Source organism: Felis catus, chromosome B4 (genome assembly GCF_018350175.1).
Source record: "Felis catus isolate Fca126 chromosome B4, F.catus_Fca126_mat1.0, whole genome shotgun sequence".
NCBI lineage: Eukaryota > Metazoa > Chordata > Mammalia > Carnivora > Felidae > Felis > Felis catus.
The window spans coordinates 102,181,425-102,194,692 of NC_058374.1; positions in this window are offsets into that span (position 1 = coordinate 102,181,425).

Below are 13,268 nucleotides of genomic sequence, written 5' to 3' on the forward strand. Positions count from 1 at the left end.
CATTTTGATAATAGTTAATTTTAATCTTCTTTCAGGTAATTGATATATCTCCATTTCATTAGGGATATTTTCTGGAGTTTTATCTTGTGCCTTTTTTTGGATCATGTTTCTATATTTTTTTCTATTTTTCTTGACTCTTTGTGTTATTGTCTGTATATTAGGCAGAAGTGCTACCTCTCTCAGTCTTTACAGATTGGCCTCATACAAGAGATGATGTTTATCAATCAAGCCAGCCAAAGCTTCTGTAGGCCTCTCAAATATTTGTGTTAGTCCAAACCACCATTTTTGTTCTTAGCTCTTAGAAGAAACAAACAAATCCCTGGGGTAGTAACTGGAGAAATCAGCACATCACATGTACTCTCCAACTCTTTCTTTCCCCAGGGAAAAGCTGGGAGCTGGAGTCTTTAACCTGCTCACTCTGTGTTGTACTAGTGTTTATGGGGGGGAGGAGGGGGTCAGGGATGGGGTGAGTGTTTGTGTCATAGTTCAGATAATGTGCTGAAATCTAGAAAAGTCCATGTTCTATCAATTTTCTGATTTATGTAACAGAGAAGTCAATCCCTTGGGCAACTTCTGGAAATGTTGCAATTTGAAACTTTTGACATACAGTCCAATTCTATCCCTACCCAAAGAAAAGCTGGGAGCTGGCTTGCTTGTTTGGTTGGTTGGTTGGTTGTTGTTATTTTTACCTGATTGTTCCATGTTGAGCTGGAAGAAGAGCTGTAGTAAATGCCGATAAGCTAGTTTAATTGATTGACTTGTTCTCTGATGACCCCAGAGGTCTAACATATGCTGTATCCCATTAGTGCTGTGATCCAGGCAAGACAAAAGTTAATCCCTAGGTAGCACGCAGAAAAGTTGGAATGTTGAATTTGTGATCCAACGTTTTCCCTCCCCAGGGAAAAATTAGGGGCTAGTTTTATTTCTATTTTTGCTTTGGCTTCCACCTCCTTATTCAGTGCTAAGCCAGAAGGAGCTGTGGTGAGTGCTCACACACTAGTTCAAATCACCACCTTTGTTCTCTGTATCCATAAGGGTCTAGTGTATGCCAGGTCCTGTCAGTGCTTCAAGACAGGTAATTAAAACTAATTCCTTAGATGGCACCCAAAAAAAGTTGTAACTTTGGATGTATAGTTCAAACCTTATCCTCCCCAGAAAGAAGCTGGGAGTTGCGGGGTGGGTTGGTTGGTTGGTTTCCCCCCACGCACTTGTTTTGTGTTGAGCTTGAGAAGGATCTGTGGTGGGTGGATGTGTTCAGGTCAAATTACTGTCTTTTTTCTCTATAGTTCCAGGGTTCTAGCAGTTGTTGATTTTGTCAACACTCTGAGACACGTAAGATAGAAGCCATATCTTGGGCAGCCCTCCAAAAAGTTGGAATGTTGTCTGTGCGGTCTAATTCTCTCTTCAGGGATAAACTGGGATCTGGAGGATTCCTCCTAATTATATGGCAATGTGTTAGGGATGGGGATTAAGGCAAGAGGATGCATCCAATTTTCCTATCTGTTTTGTGGCTGGCTTCATACTTGACCAGGCTGCAAGAGCCTCTCATCTCAACTAATTTCTGTATTTCACACAATAGTTGATTTGTGTATTGCTGTTGAATCAACGTGTCCATTGGAGAAAAAAAAGTCCAGGGCTTCCTATTCTGCCACCCTACTGACATGAGTCTCACTTGTTTTATGCCAACATTTTGCAAAATACCAGGCACTTAATGCTTATAAATTAAGGACAGAAAGTAACATACTTTTGAGACTTTTGTGCTATTGATTTATTGAATCATACATTCATTTTAAAAATGAGCTTCTTGTTTACTAAGTACCTTTTTCCTAAATATGAAAGATTCTCCATAGGAAAGACACAGATAAAATGGCCAACTCGATACACCTAGTGCACAAATTCCTCTAGGCTAGGTTCCTTGAGGAAGTCAAATAAAGAGTGTCCTTGTTTTTTGCTTGGATCCTGTACAAAACGAGAGGAAGATAAAAGGCCAGCAGATGGAGAATCAACATATGTCCTTTACTGTTGATAAAGGTTACGAAGAAGGACATAATGGAAGAATCAAAATTGCTTTGCTTACTGGATCCACAGAAATAGACTTATTTACCAACTAGGCAGCTTTTCACTGGGTCAGTCACCCTAACAAGAGAGCCTGCCACCCGAGAGAGATAAGGAAATGTGCTATCTGTGAGCATTCCTAGAAGGCAGGAACACAGGAATGGTTTACCCCCATGGCACTCCAAATGGGTGTACACAACTCTCAATTACAATGAGTGAGACACATTAATACTGAAACCAAAGTATCAGTGAGTTATTTTTAAAAATGAGAAGTTTTACTAAATTTTGTCTTAAAGATTTAATTTCACTCATTAATGATATAATTGATTTCTGCTAGTAATTAATACACCATTACAGATTTTATTTATTTCTTAATGACAAGGCTTTGGTTATAATTCCCCTACATTAATTTAGTGGAAGCAATCCACTGGCAATCTATTAGATTTTCCTAGTTAAATTAGCATGATGGACTTTTAATGGATCTTTTAATAAACATTATGATGATCAACAATATTGTGAAATCAGAATCACTCTCAATGACATTTTTGACTTTCTGTAGTAACAGTCCTCAGTCATTGATTTTGGTCCTCAGAGTAATAACTCAAAATGTATTACTAATAGATTTCTCTACTGTTAGCAGTGACAAAGTGAACGTGGAGTAGGGCAAATATAACAAGATTTTTTTTAATATTCAATTAGCTAATCTAAGGTTTCCATTTCATGTTATTGTGGTCCTCCAATTCTGTGATCTTTCCCAATAAAATACAAACAGAAGAGATGATATTTTATTTGGAATTGAAACAGTAATAGACCATCTATTGCATTTGTACACTTTATGTCAAAGGGTCTTGTGTTGAGATCACTGGCAAAGGCAAATCTTGAGTTTAACTTAACCTAAGTATAAAACCATATTTTCTCTGGAGTATGAATTCTTTTTTTAATAATATACATTTCTCTTTATTAAAGTATATGGGACATATAACACTGTGCAAATTCAAGGTATACAGTAGGTTAATTTGATACATTTATGCACAATATATGATTGTCTGGAATATGAATTCTTAAGATTGTTATGTTCAGTAGGTGGCTGTTTCTCTTTGCTCTGTGAAAACACACATCTAGACTCCTTGACTTAGTGAAAGCAGGAGAACCTCAGTAACTGAACCCGGTTTGTGTCTTAAGAGAAGGCTACTAAGCTGCAAGCTGAAATTCTCCTAGGACATATTTGAAAGAAATTTCTGCAGGTGGTTGAGAGTTGTCCTTTATGCAGCTGTGGTAATGGAATGAAAATTGCTTACTCTGGGAACATTGACTGTATCATCCTTAAATTATCTGTGTACTACTTAAATAGTTTACATTGCTGTAGGGATAGGAAGGCTCAGTTATGTTTCCATTCTGCCATCACTGCCTATAAACACTGAGTATTCAATGCAAACAAAGCAAATTGTACCACATTTTTTTTTTAATTTTAAACTTTTATTACACTTTTATTGCTGTGTGACATATTGTGACTAAGAAAAGATAGACCTTACATATAAAGATAAAAAGGAATTTAGGAAAAATTTTCCTGTAATCTATCATTTAAATATAAGCACTGTTAATATTTTAGTTGATAACCATTCAATATGTTTATATAAGTATATGCATTTTTCTTTATTTTCCCTCAAACTGTCATGTATTAAGGAATCATGTAACACTAATGTATTAAGAATCTCCTGGGGTGCCTGGCTAGCTCATCAGTAGAGCATGCAACTCTTGATTTCAGGGTTGTGAGTTCAAGCTCCACCTGGGGCCTAGCGTTTACTTAATAAAAAGAATATTCATTATGCATGAATCTTATATTTTCTAATTGAATAAAAACACTATAGAAAATTAGAAAAATGGATGGAAAATATAATGGGGATTGCTATAAATCCTTGTCAGATATAATGACTGGAAATATATTAAGATACAGCTATATATTTCATTTTTCCAGTTTGTATTCTGAATAATTGGTATATTTAAATAATAAGAACATATGCCATGTCAATAAATGTAGAGAGACATCAGTACCATAGTGATCAAAAGAGTAGTTTCTAGAGTCAGATTAGCTGCTTTTCTGATCTAAGACTGCCACTTGTGCAACACCGGACAAATTGCATAACTCTATGGAACTCCATCTTTATATTGGGATGTAAAAGTGCTACCTTCCTGATCTAGCTACTCTAAAGCAAAGAGTATATAGTATTTTATAATACATAACATAAAATCTTAAAATCTTACTTATGCTCTTCCTAAATAGTTTATCAAGTGAGTAGCTATACCAGAGACCACTTAGCCAAATTCTCTTTTGATAGATTTTCATAGCATTTTCAATGATTCACTATTAAAAAGAATGTAATGAAAGTCCTTATACATTCATCCTCAGACATTTGCCAAATTGTTTTCTTAGAATGCTTTGCACTAAATGGGAGGCCAAAAATTATTCATTTGAAAGAACTTTTGGAAATATGGAAATGTTTAAAAATTATTATTGGAGTGTAGTTGCCAATGTTATTAGTTTCCAGTGTACAACACAGTGATTGGACAGTTCTGCACGTGACATAGCATGCACAATAAGAATAGTTACCATCTGTCACCATACAATGTTATTACAACATTATTGATTATATCCTCTATGCTGTATTTTTCATCCCTGCGATGTATTTGCTTTATAATTGAAGTTTGTGACTCTTACTCCACTTCACCTATTTTGCCTATCTCTCCATGCCCTTACCCTCTTGCAAACCACCAGTTTGTTCTCTGTATTTATATCACGTAAACCCTGAAACATAAAGGGATTTATGTGAAATGTTCAGTGAAGAAATGAAATAAAGTCTTATCAATTTTTTTAAGTTTATTTATTTTTAGGAGACTGGGGAAGCATGGGGGGGGGTGCAGAGAGAGAGGGAGAATCCCAAACAGGCTCTACACTGTCAGCACAGAGCCTGACCTGGGGCTTGAACCCACGAAACTATGAGATCATGACCTGAGCCAAAATCAAGAGTCGATGATTAACTGACTAAGCCACGCAGGCGCCCCTTATTAATGCTTTTAGCAAGAGGTTTTCTGATGTACCAAAAAGGACTCTTTAAAGAGCATGCAAGATCTTACAGTAGAAAATGCTTTCATAATTATTTTTAATCAGAAAACTTCCCCCAATCCATTGGAATGAAAACAAAAGAAGTGAACTCCTGCAGTGTTCTATGTCTAAGAGCAATGAAATCTCTTCAGTACAAGCATTAATAGGCATTTTGAAAAACTATAGAAAAGTGCACTGTTGGCATGCATTAAAAATGAAAGGGGAATTTGGCATATGTGTGTTGGTGGCTCCATCTTCACCTGAATCTCAATAAATGCAAAATACCCCATCTCTACAGTCCTGTAAGGCTGAAACTTGTAAAGCCAAAGGATTTGCAATTGTTTAAGTTAAAAATCACATTGATTTCATTTTAAGTAGGCTTCACACCCAGTGCAGAGCCCAGTGCAGTGCTTGAACTCATGACTCAGAGATCAAGACTTGAGCTGAGATCAAGAGGCAGATGTTTGACTGAGCCACCAGGAACCCCCAAAATAACTTTTAAATAGCCCAGAAGCGAATGGTCTAAATTCTGACTTGGATATTAGAGTTAGCTGTAGTCAGAGCTTGCACATGTGATGGATGCTGCAATGTTGAAAGCACATAGAAAGTTTAAGGTACTCAGGGTGATTAAGTGATTATAAGAGGAGGGTAAAGGAACAGGGTTATAATGTTAAAAAAAGAAGAACTTGTAGTTCTTCCTGAGACTTAATTTGTCTAATATTGTGGAGACTGAGGGAATACACCCCTCTTTCATCAGGTAGGGTCATTTGTACTATGATGTCCTGAAAATGAGTCAGATTTAGCTAGGGCATCAGAGTAATTAGATTCAGTATACAAATATTTCAGTATATTTCTTACATAGATGTAAAACTGCATGCAGCTCCCTTAAAGAAAAACTTCATCATCTGATCAACATCCAATTAAAATACATATTCCAAGGGTCTTAGAACTATTCCCTTGATCTCTCTTAACCATAGTACACAGGGCCATCAAAAGTGATATTCTTAACACTTAACACATGTAATGTTCTCTTGTCCCACTCGCTTCTTCTGGGCACATGGGATCATCTTTTATTTCTTCTTGATTTTTTTTATTGTGGTAAAAAATATATAATATATAACATAAAATTCACCATCTTAACCATTTTCAAGTGTACAATTCAGTGCCATTTAGTGCCTTCACTATACTGTTCAATTGTCTCCACACTCTAGTTTCAGAATAATTTCATCATAACAAAAAAGAAACCCTATACCTTTAAGCAGTAACTCTCTGTTCATCTGTCTCCTCAGCCCCTGGTAACAACTAATGTGCTTTGTGTCTCTATGGGTTTAACTATTCTGCTTATTTCATATAAATGGAATCATATAACACATGGCCTTTGTGTCTGTCTTGTTTCACTTAACGTAATGTTTTCAAGGTTTATCCATGCTGTAGCATCCATGTGTCAGTCCTTTAGTACTTGTTATGGATAACAGTATTCCATTGTTTGTATGACCTATCTTGTGGATGCACGTATCAGTTGATAGATACTTGGGTTGTATCCACACTTTGGCTATTGGGAATAGTGCTATGAATGTGCACAGTTTTTTTGTTTGAATATCTGTGTTCAACTATTCTGAGTGTGTACCTAGAAGGTGAATTGCTGCATCAATGATAACTCTATTTTATTTATTGAGAAACTGCCAGACTGTTTTCCATAGCAGCTGCACCATTTGACATTCCCACCAGCAGTGTATGAAGGTTAAAATTTCTCTATATCCTTACCAACACTTATTTTCCGTGTTTTAATTCTAGCCATCCTAGTGGGTGTGAAGTGGTATGTCGTTGTGGTTTGTATTTTAATTTCCCAAATGACTAACGATATTGAGCACTTTTCAAGTGTTTTTGGCAATTCTTATAACTTCTTTGGAAAAATGTTCATTGAATTCTCTTGCCTATATTTCAACAGGGTTGTCTTTTTGTTGGTGAGTTGGAAATGTTTATATATTTTGAATACTAAGTACCCTAATCAGATGTAATATGCAAATACTTGCTACAAATTTGTGGGTGGTCTTTAGCTCTCTTGATAGTGTCCTTTGCACAAAAGCCTTAATTCTGATAAAGTTTCATTTGTCTATTATCTTCCGTTGCTCATACTCTTTGGGTCGTATCTATGAAATCATTGTCAAATCCAAGGTCATGGTTTACCTGTTTTATTATAATATTTTTAGCTCTTCAGACCTTTGATCCATTTTGAGTTAATTTTTAAATACAGTGTGAGGCAAGGGTAAAAATCTATCCTTTTGTACACTGCTATACAATTGTCTCAATACCATTTATTGAAAACACTGTTCTTTGCTCCAGTAAATGGTCCTGGCACTCTTGTCAAAAATCAATTGGCTACATATTTGCTGTGATGTGGATGGAGCTAGAGTGTATTATGCTAAGCAAAATAAGTCAGAGAAAGACTAACACAATATGATTTCACTCATGTGGAAATTAGGAAATGAAACAGATGAAAATATGGGAAGGAGGAAAAAGAGAGGTAAACAAACCATAAGAAACTCTTTACAATAGAGAACAAACTGACGCATGATGGAGGGAAGTGGGTGAGAGATGGGCTAAATGGGTGATGGGGATTAAGGAGGGCTCTTGTCATGTTGAGCACTGGGTGTTATACGTAAGTGATGAATCACTAAATTCTACTCCTGAAAAAAATACTGCACTGCATGTTATTAACTAGAATTTAAATAAAAATTTGAAGAAAAACATCAATTGGTCATAGATGCTTGATTTATTTCTGTACCCTCAAGTCTATTTCATTGGTTTTTTGCTCACCCTTCTGCTAGTGCCACACTATTTTGATTACTGTAGCTTTGTGTTAGTTTTGTAAGCCAGAAATGTGAGTCCTCCAGTTTTGTTTTCCTTTTTTCAATATTGTTTGGGCCATTCAGAGGGTCTTGAAATCCCATATTAATTTTAGGATCAGATTTTCATTTCTGCAAAAACGGTCATTGGACTTTGCTAGAGATTTCATTAACTCTGTAAGATTGTTTTGGGGGAGTACTTCCATTTTAACAAAATTAAGCCTTCCAGTCCCTGCACGTGAGATGTCTTTCCATTTATTTAAGTCTTTTAAAATTTCTTTCATCAATATTTTCTGGGTTTTGGTGTACAAGTTTTATACTTTCTTTGTTAAACTTAATCCTAAGTATTTTATTATTTTTGATGCTATTATAAATGGAACTGTTTTCTAAATCTTCTTTTTTGGATTACTTATCAATATGTATAGAAATCCAAATAGTATTTGTGCATTGATGTTTTATCCTGAAACTTTCCTCCAATTTGTTTATTCTTCTAATAGTTGCATTATGGATTCTTTAAGATTTTACATATATAAGATACTGTCATCTGAAAATAAAGGTAGTTTTACTTCTTCTAATTTAGATGCCTTTTATTTATTTTTCTTGCCTAAATGATTAGGCTATAAATTCTAATAATGTTGAATAGAAGTGCAAAAGTGGAATACTTGCCTTTTTCCTGATTGTAAGGAAAAAATTTCAGTATTTCACCTTTGATAATTATGTTAGATGTGAGTTATTTATAAATAAACTTTATCTTGTTGAGCAAATTCCCTTTAATTCCTAATTTGTTGAATGTTAGTATCATGAAATGGTGTTGGATTTTGTGAAGTGGTTTTTCTGTGTCAATTGAAATGATCATTGTTTTTTTGTTTTTGTTTTTGTTTTTGTTTTTGCTGTGTTTGCCCTTTTTTAAATTAATGGGGTATTTTATATTAATTTTTGTATGTCCAACTACTCTTGCATTTCTGGAATGAATCCCACTTGGTCATAGTGTATGATCCTTTTAAGTAGGCTACCAGATTGTTTGCTAGTATATTTTCCAGGATTATTGAATTTTTGCTCAAAAAAGATACTGGTTGTTAGTTTTCTTGTGATGTCTTTGGCTTTTTATGAGACTAGCCTCAAAGAATATATGAAGAAAGTATATTCTTCTAACTTTGAAAGAGGTAAAGAAAGAGTTGAGTTAATTCTTCTGAAAAGTTTGGTGTAATTAACCAGTAATCGGCTCTTGCACTTTTCTTTGGTAAGAGGTCTCATAAGGGTATTTCATGTGGTTTTAATTTGCAATTTTCTTATCACTAATGATTTGAGTACTTTTTCATGTACTTAACAGCCATTTTTCTTATGTGAAGTATCTGTTGAACTCTGCCCCCATTTTCAAATTGTTAGCTGTCTTTTTATTGTTCATTTGTAGGAATTGTTAATATATACTAGACACAAATCAGACATATATTTGTGAATATGTTTTCGTAGTATGTGGCTTGTCTATTAAATTTGTTTCCTTGAAAGGGATTTTTAATATTGATGAATTTTAATTTGTCAGTATTTTCCTTTAACAGTTATTAGTTTGTTCTAAGAAGCTAGAAACTCTTTATTGTTCTGTCTTTAAGTCCTTTGACAGATGTATGAATTATAAATGACTTCTCTTAATTTGTGATCTGACTTTTCCCTCTTTTAATAATGTGTTTTGATGATCAGAAGTTCTTAATTTAATGAAGTCCACTTTGTCAGTCTTCCCATTACTGATTAGCATTTTCCATATTCCATTTGAGAATTCTTTGCCTACCTCAAGGTGATGAAGATATTCTCCTATGCTTCGTTCCAGAAGTTTTGCTGTTTTTCCTTTCACATTTAGGTCTATCATCTATTTCCAGTTATCCAATTAGATAAGTATCTAATTGATTTCACATCATTTGTTGAAAATAAATCCTTCCCTCCCTGAATTAATGATGTGTCTTTGTTACAAATTAGGTGATTCTCTCTATATACATATGAGTGTTTCTGGACTCTACTTTCAGTTCTGTTAGAGTATTCTAACTTAAAAAAATGTACTAAAAATGAAATTATGAATATTATAAATATGAAGCTTTATAAGTTTCATACTGAGTAGTATAAGCCTTCCAACTCTGTTGAACTTGCAGAATTTCACAGAAACTAGAGTTGCATATAAATGTTTAATTAGCTTGCCAATTTACATTAGAATTAGTATTGAATTGGGTCTATAAATCAATATGGGACAAATCGAAATCTTAATATTTACTGCTCCAGTACAAGAGTATGGTACACTTTTTTCCATTTATTTAGATTTCATTAAATTTTTCTCAGCAATGTAGAATCAATGTAGAGATTATACACATATTTTATTAGATTTATTTTTAGGTGTTTAATATCCCTGGATGATATCATAAATGATATCATATTAAATACAACTTCTAATTATTTTTTTAAAAATTTTTAAATGTTTATTTATTTTGAGAGTGAGAAGAAGTAGGGGACAGCAGAGAGAGAGGGAGAGAGAGAATCCTGAGCAGGGTCCTCAAGGCCAACTCAGAGCCCAATGTGGGGTTTGATCCCCAAATCATGAGGTCATGACCTGAGCCAATATCAAGAGTCGGATGCTTTAACCAACTGCACCCAGGTGCCCCTAATTGTGTTTTTTGAATTAATTGTTTCTTATATGTAGAAATTTTTTATATTGACCATTTATCTAGAAAACTAGATAATAGTTTTATTCTAAGACTGTTGGCATATAGAAACGTACAAATTGCAAATAATGACATTAATTTCTGTATTTTATATATAACTTGGACACAGTCCTGTGTCACAGTGTCAAGGTGCAAACTCTGTTTTCCCGAAACTTGCATGTATGATACCAAAATAGAGTTGGTACAGAGGTATTGTGTGACATAGGAAAGACAGACATGAAGCTGTATTATTCACTGAAGGTTCATATGCTCAGATATGGTATCAGACAAAATCTGACAGATGCATAACAGAAATATCCTGTTTTTAGTTTGTCCTTGCATGTCTAGTTTTTTCCCCCCATAACACTCATAGACCCATAACCAGACCATTGGTACTGAACCTACAGAAATAAGTAAACAGGCAACAACATTCCATAAGCTTCAATGGTTAAATCCCTGTTAAACCTTAAGCTTGTAATTATAAAGGATAAACAACTTAAACCTCTAACAACGTTGCAAAGAGCAAACAAACAACAACAAAATATTGTAAGGCATTCAGAAGAAAGATACTTTTAGTGAAAGGATATGAAATAAATTTGTACATTATGATGGGTTCCCTGGAAAATATCAGAATTGAGGCTTGAGGTAGTATGTAAGGAAATATTTGTTTTAGGTAATTACTGAAGGAAAAAACAGTATAATTAAACTATAAACATATTTAAAAATTAAATGTCAGCTTCTGGGGATATTAACAATATGGATTGATTTGTCATTTTTTTTATTTTAGCACTATTCACTATGTGGGTTGCAAACAGATACAATTCTACAAAACTTTAAAGTACAATATAAAAAACAAAAGTTTGCATGTTAAGTTTGAGATTAAATACATCTATTTTAATTGAGATTGAGCAAAAAATCCAGTTCATTTTTTCAATGTTTTGAAAACTCATCAGTTTAACTGAAGGTATAAACACATGAATTGTTGAGAAACCCATACTTAAGCAGGAAAATCAAGACATTTTGAAAAGAATAAAACAATTATAAGCAATAATCATTGAATAGATGGTATGACGTTCTTAATTCCTTCAGCATGAATGTTTATATTAGACCTGTTAAAATGTTCAGCCTTATTTTGATAAAAGGCCTAAGAATGTTACATCTTGTAGACACATCATTTAAGAAATCAAATCATGGAAATGTCACTTGTATATACTTGAGTTTTTACTACACTCTCTTACAAACAAATAACTAATCTATAGCCTTAGGAAAAGGCAGCACAGCAAAGTTAATTTCCCAAACTGCAGGTCAATTGAAGCTTGCTTGAATTACCATTATTTACTGGCATATTGGTACCTGGTTTCTGAATTTCTCGTTGACTTCCAAATCAATTCCAAAGTCCTCTGATCTGTTAGACACGCACAGAATCTGCTCTCCATCTCCTCAATACCACAGATGTCAAATTCTTATTCCAATCTATTCCACCATAGGTCTTTCATCTCATGGAAAAAAAACTTTTCTGATCATTGAATTAAAATGGTTACCTCTGCCTGGTTGCTCCAAATTCAGTTCATTCTTACTGGCATACCCTGAACCTAGTTCTAGGGTATAATCCATTCTAGATTTGCCTGACATCAGTGCATGCTCTCACATTACCAACGCAGACAATTCAGAGGGAGAACAGGTGAAGAAATAGACACAGCATCTACAGAAACAGGTTACATTCTCTTTTACCCTTAATTGCCCTGTAATGGTTAGCAGGCCTTTTAACAATCTGGCCCTCAATTTTATTGTCTGTTAAGAGGAAACAATGGAATGATCTCTGAGGGCTATGAGATTAGGTAAGATGATATGGGTAAAAATACTACAGAAACATAAAAGTATTGGCATTATAAAATAGGCTGATTTTGAAAGTATCTAATATTCTGAGATAGGGCTGATTTCCTTTAGAAACAGTATTAAAAGTGGTGATGAGGAACACTCAATATGGCATGATTCTTACTAAACTTTGAGCATAAAATAGATTATATAGAATCTTGTGAATTCCCCAGAGGAATATTTGGACAGTGTTTACATTTAAAATATATATTTTATCTATATCTATATCTGTATCTATAGATATATAGATATCTATAGATATATCTATATATCTATATCTCTATAGATATAGATATCTATATCTATAGATATATACTGAATTCTAAACAACTGCATTGCAAACAAACTTTTCATTGATTGCTTATAAGTAAAGATATCTCTTCATGGTATTCTTGATATGAAATTAAGATCTAAGGAATTTTTTAAGCAGGGTTAAAATTGTTGAGATATCAGTGTTCTTGCTTATTCCCTTGTTAAACATTTTATGCTAGAGTAATGGTACAAATGGCAAGAGACTTTTTCTTTCTTATTCCTCTATACGAATCCGATCACAAATAACTATCTCTATAGTTGTGGGTAGGTGATTTAATCTCTTTGGACAAACTTTCTTTCACATAAGTTTAGTGAACCAGTTGAGCTATGATTTGCTATATGTTCAGTTAAATAGAAATCCTCCCTCTGATTTCAAAGGGAATTAATATAAAATTAATG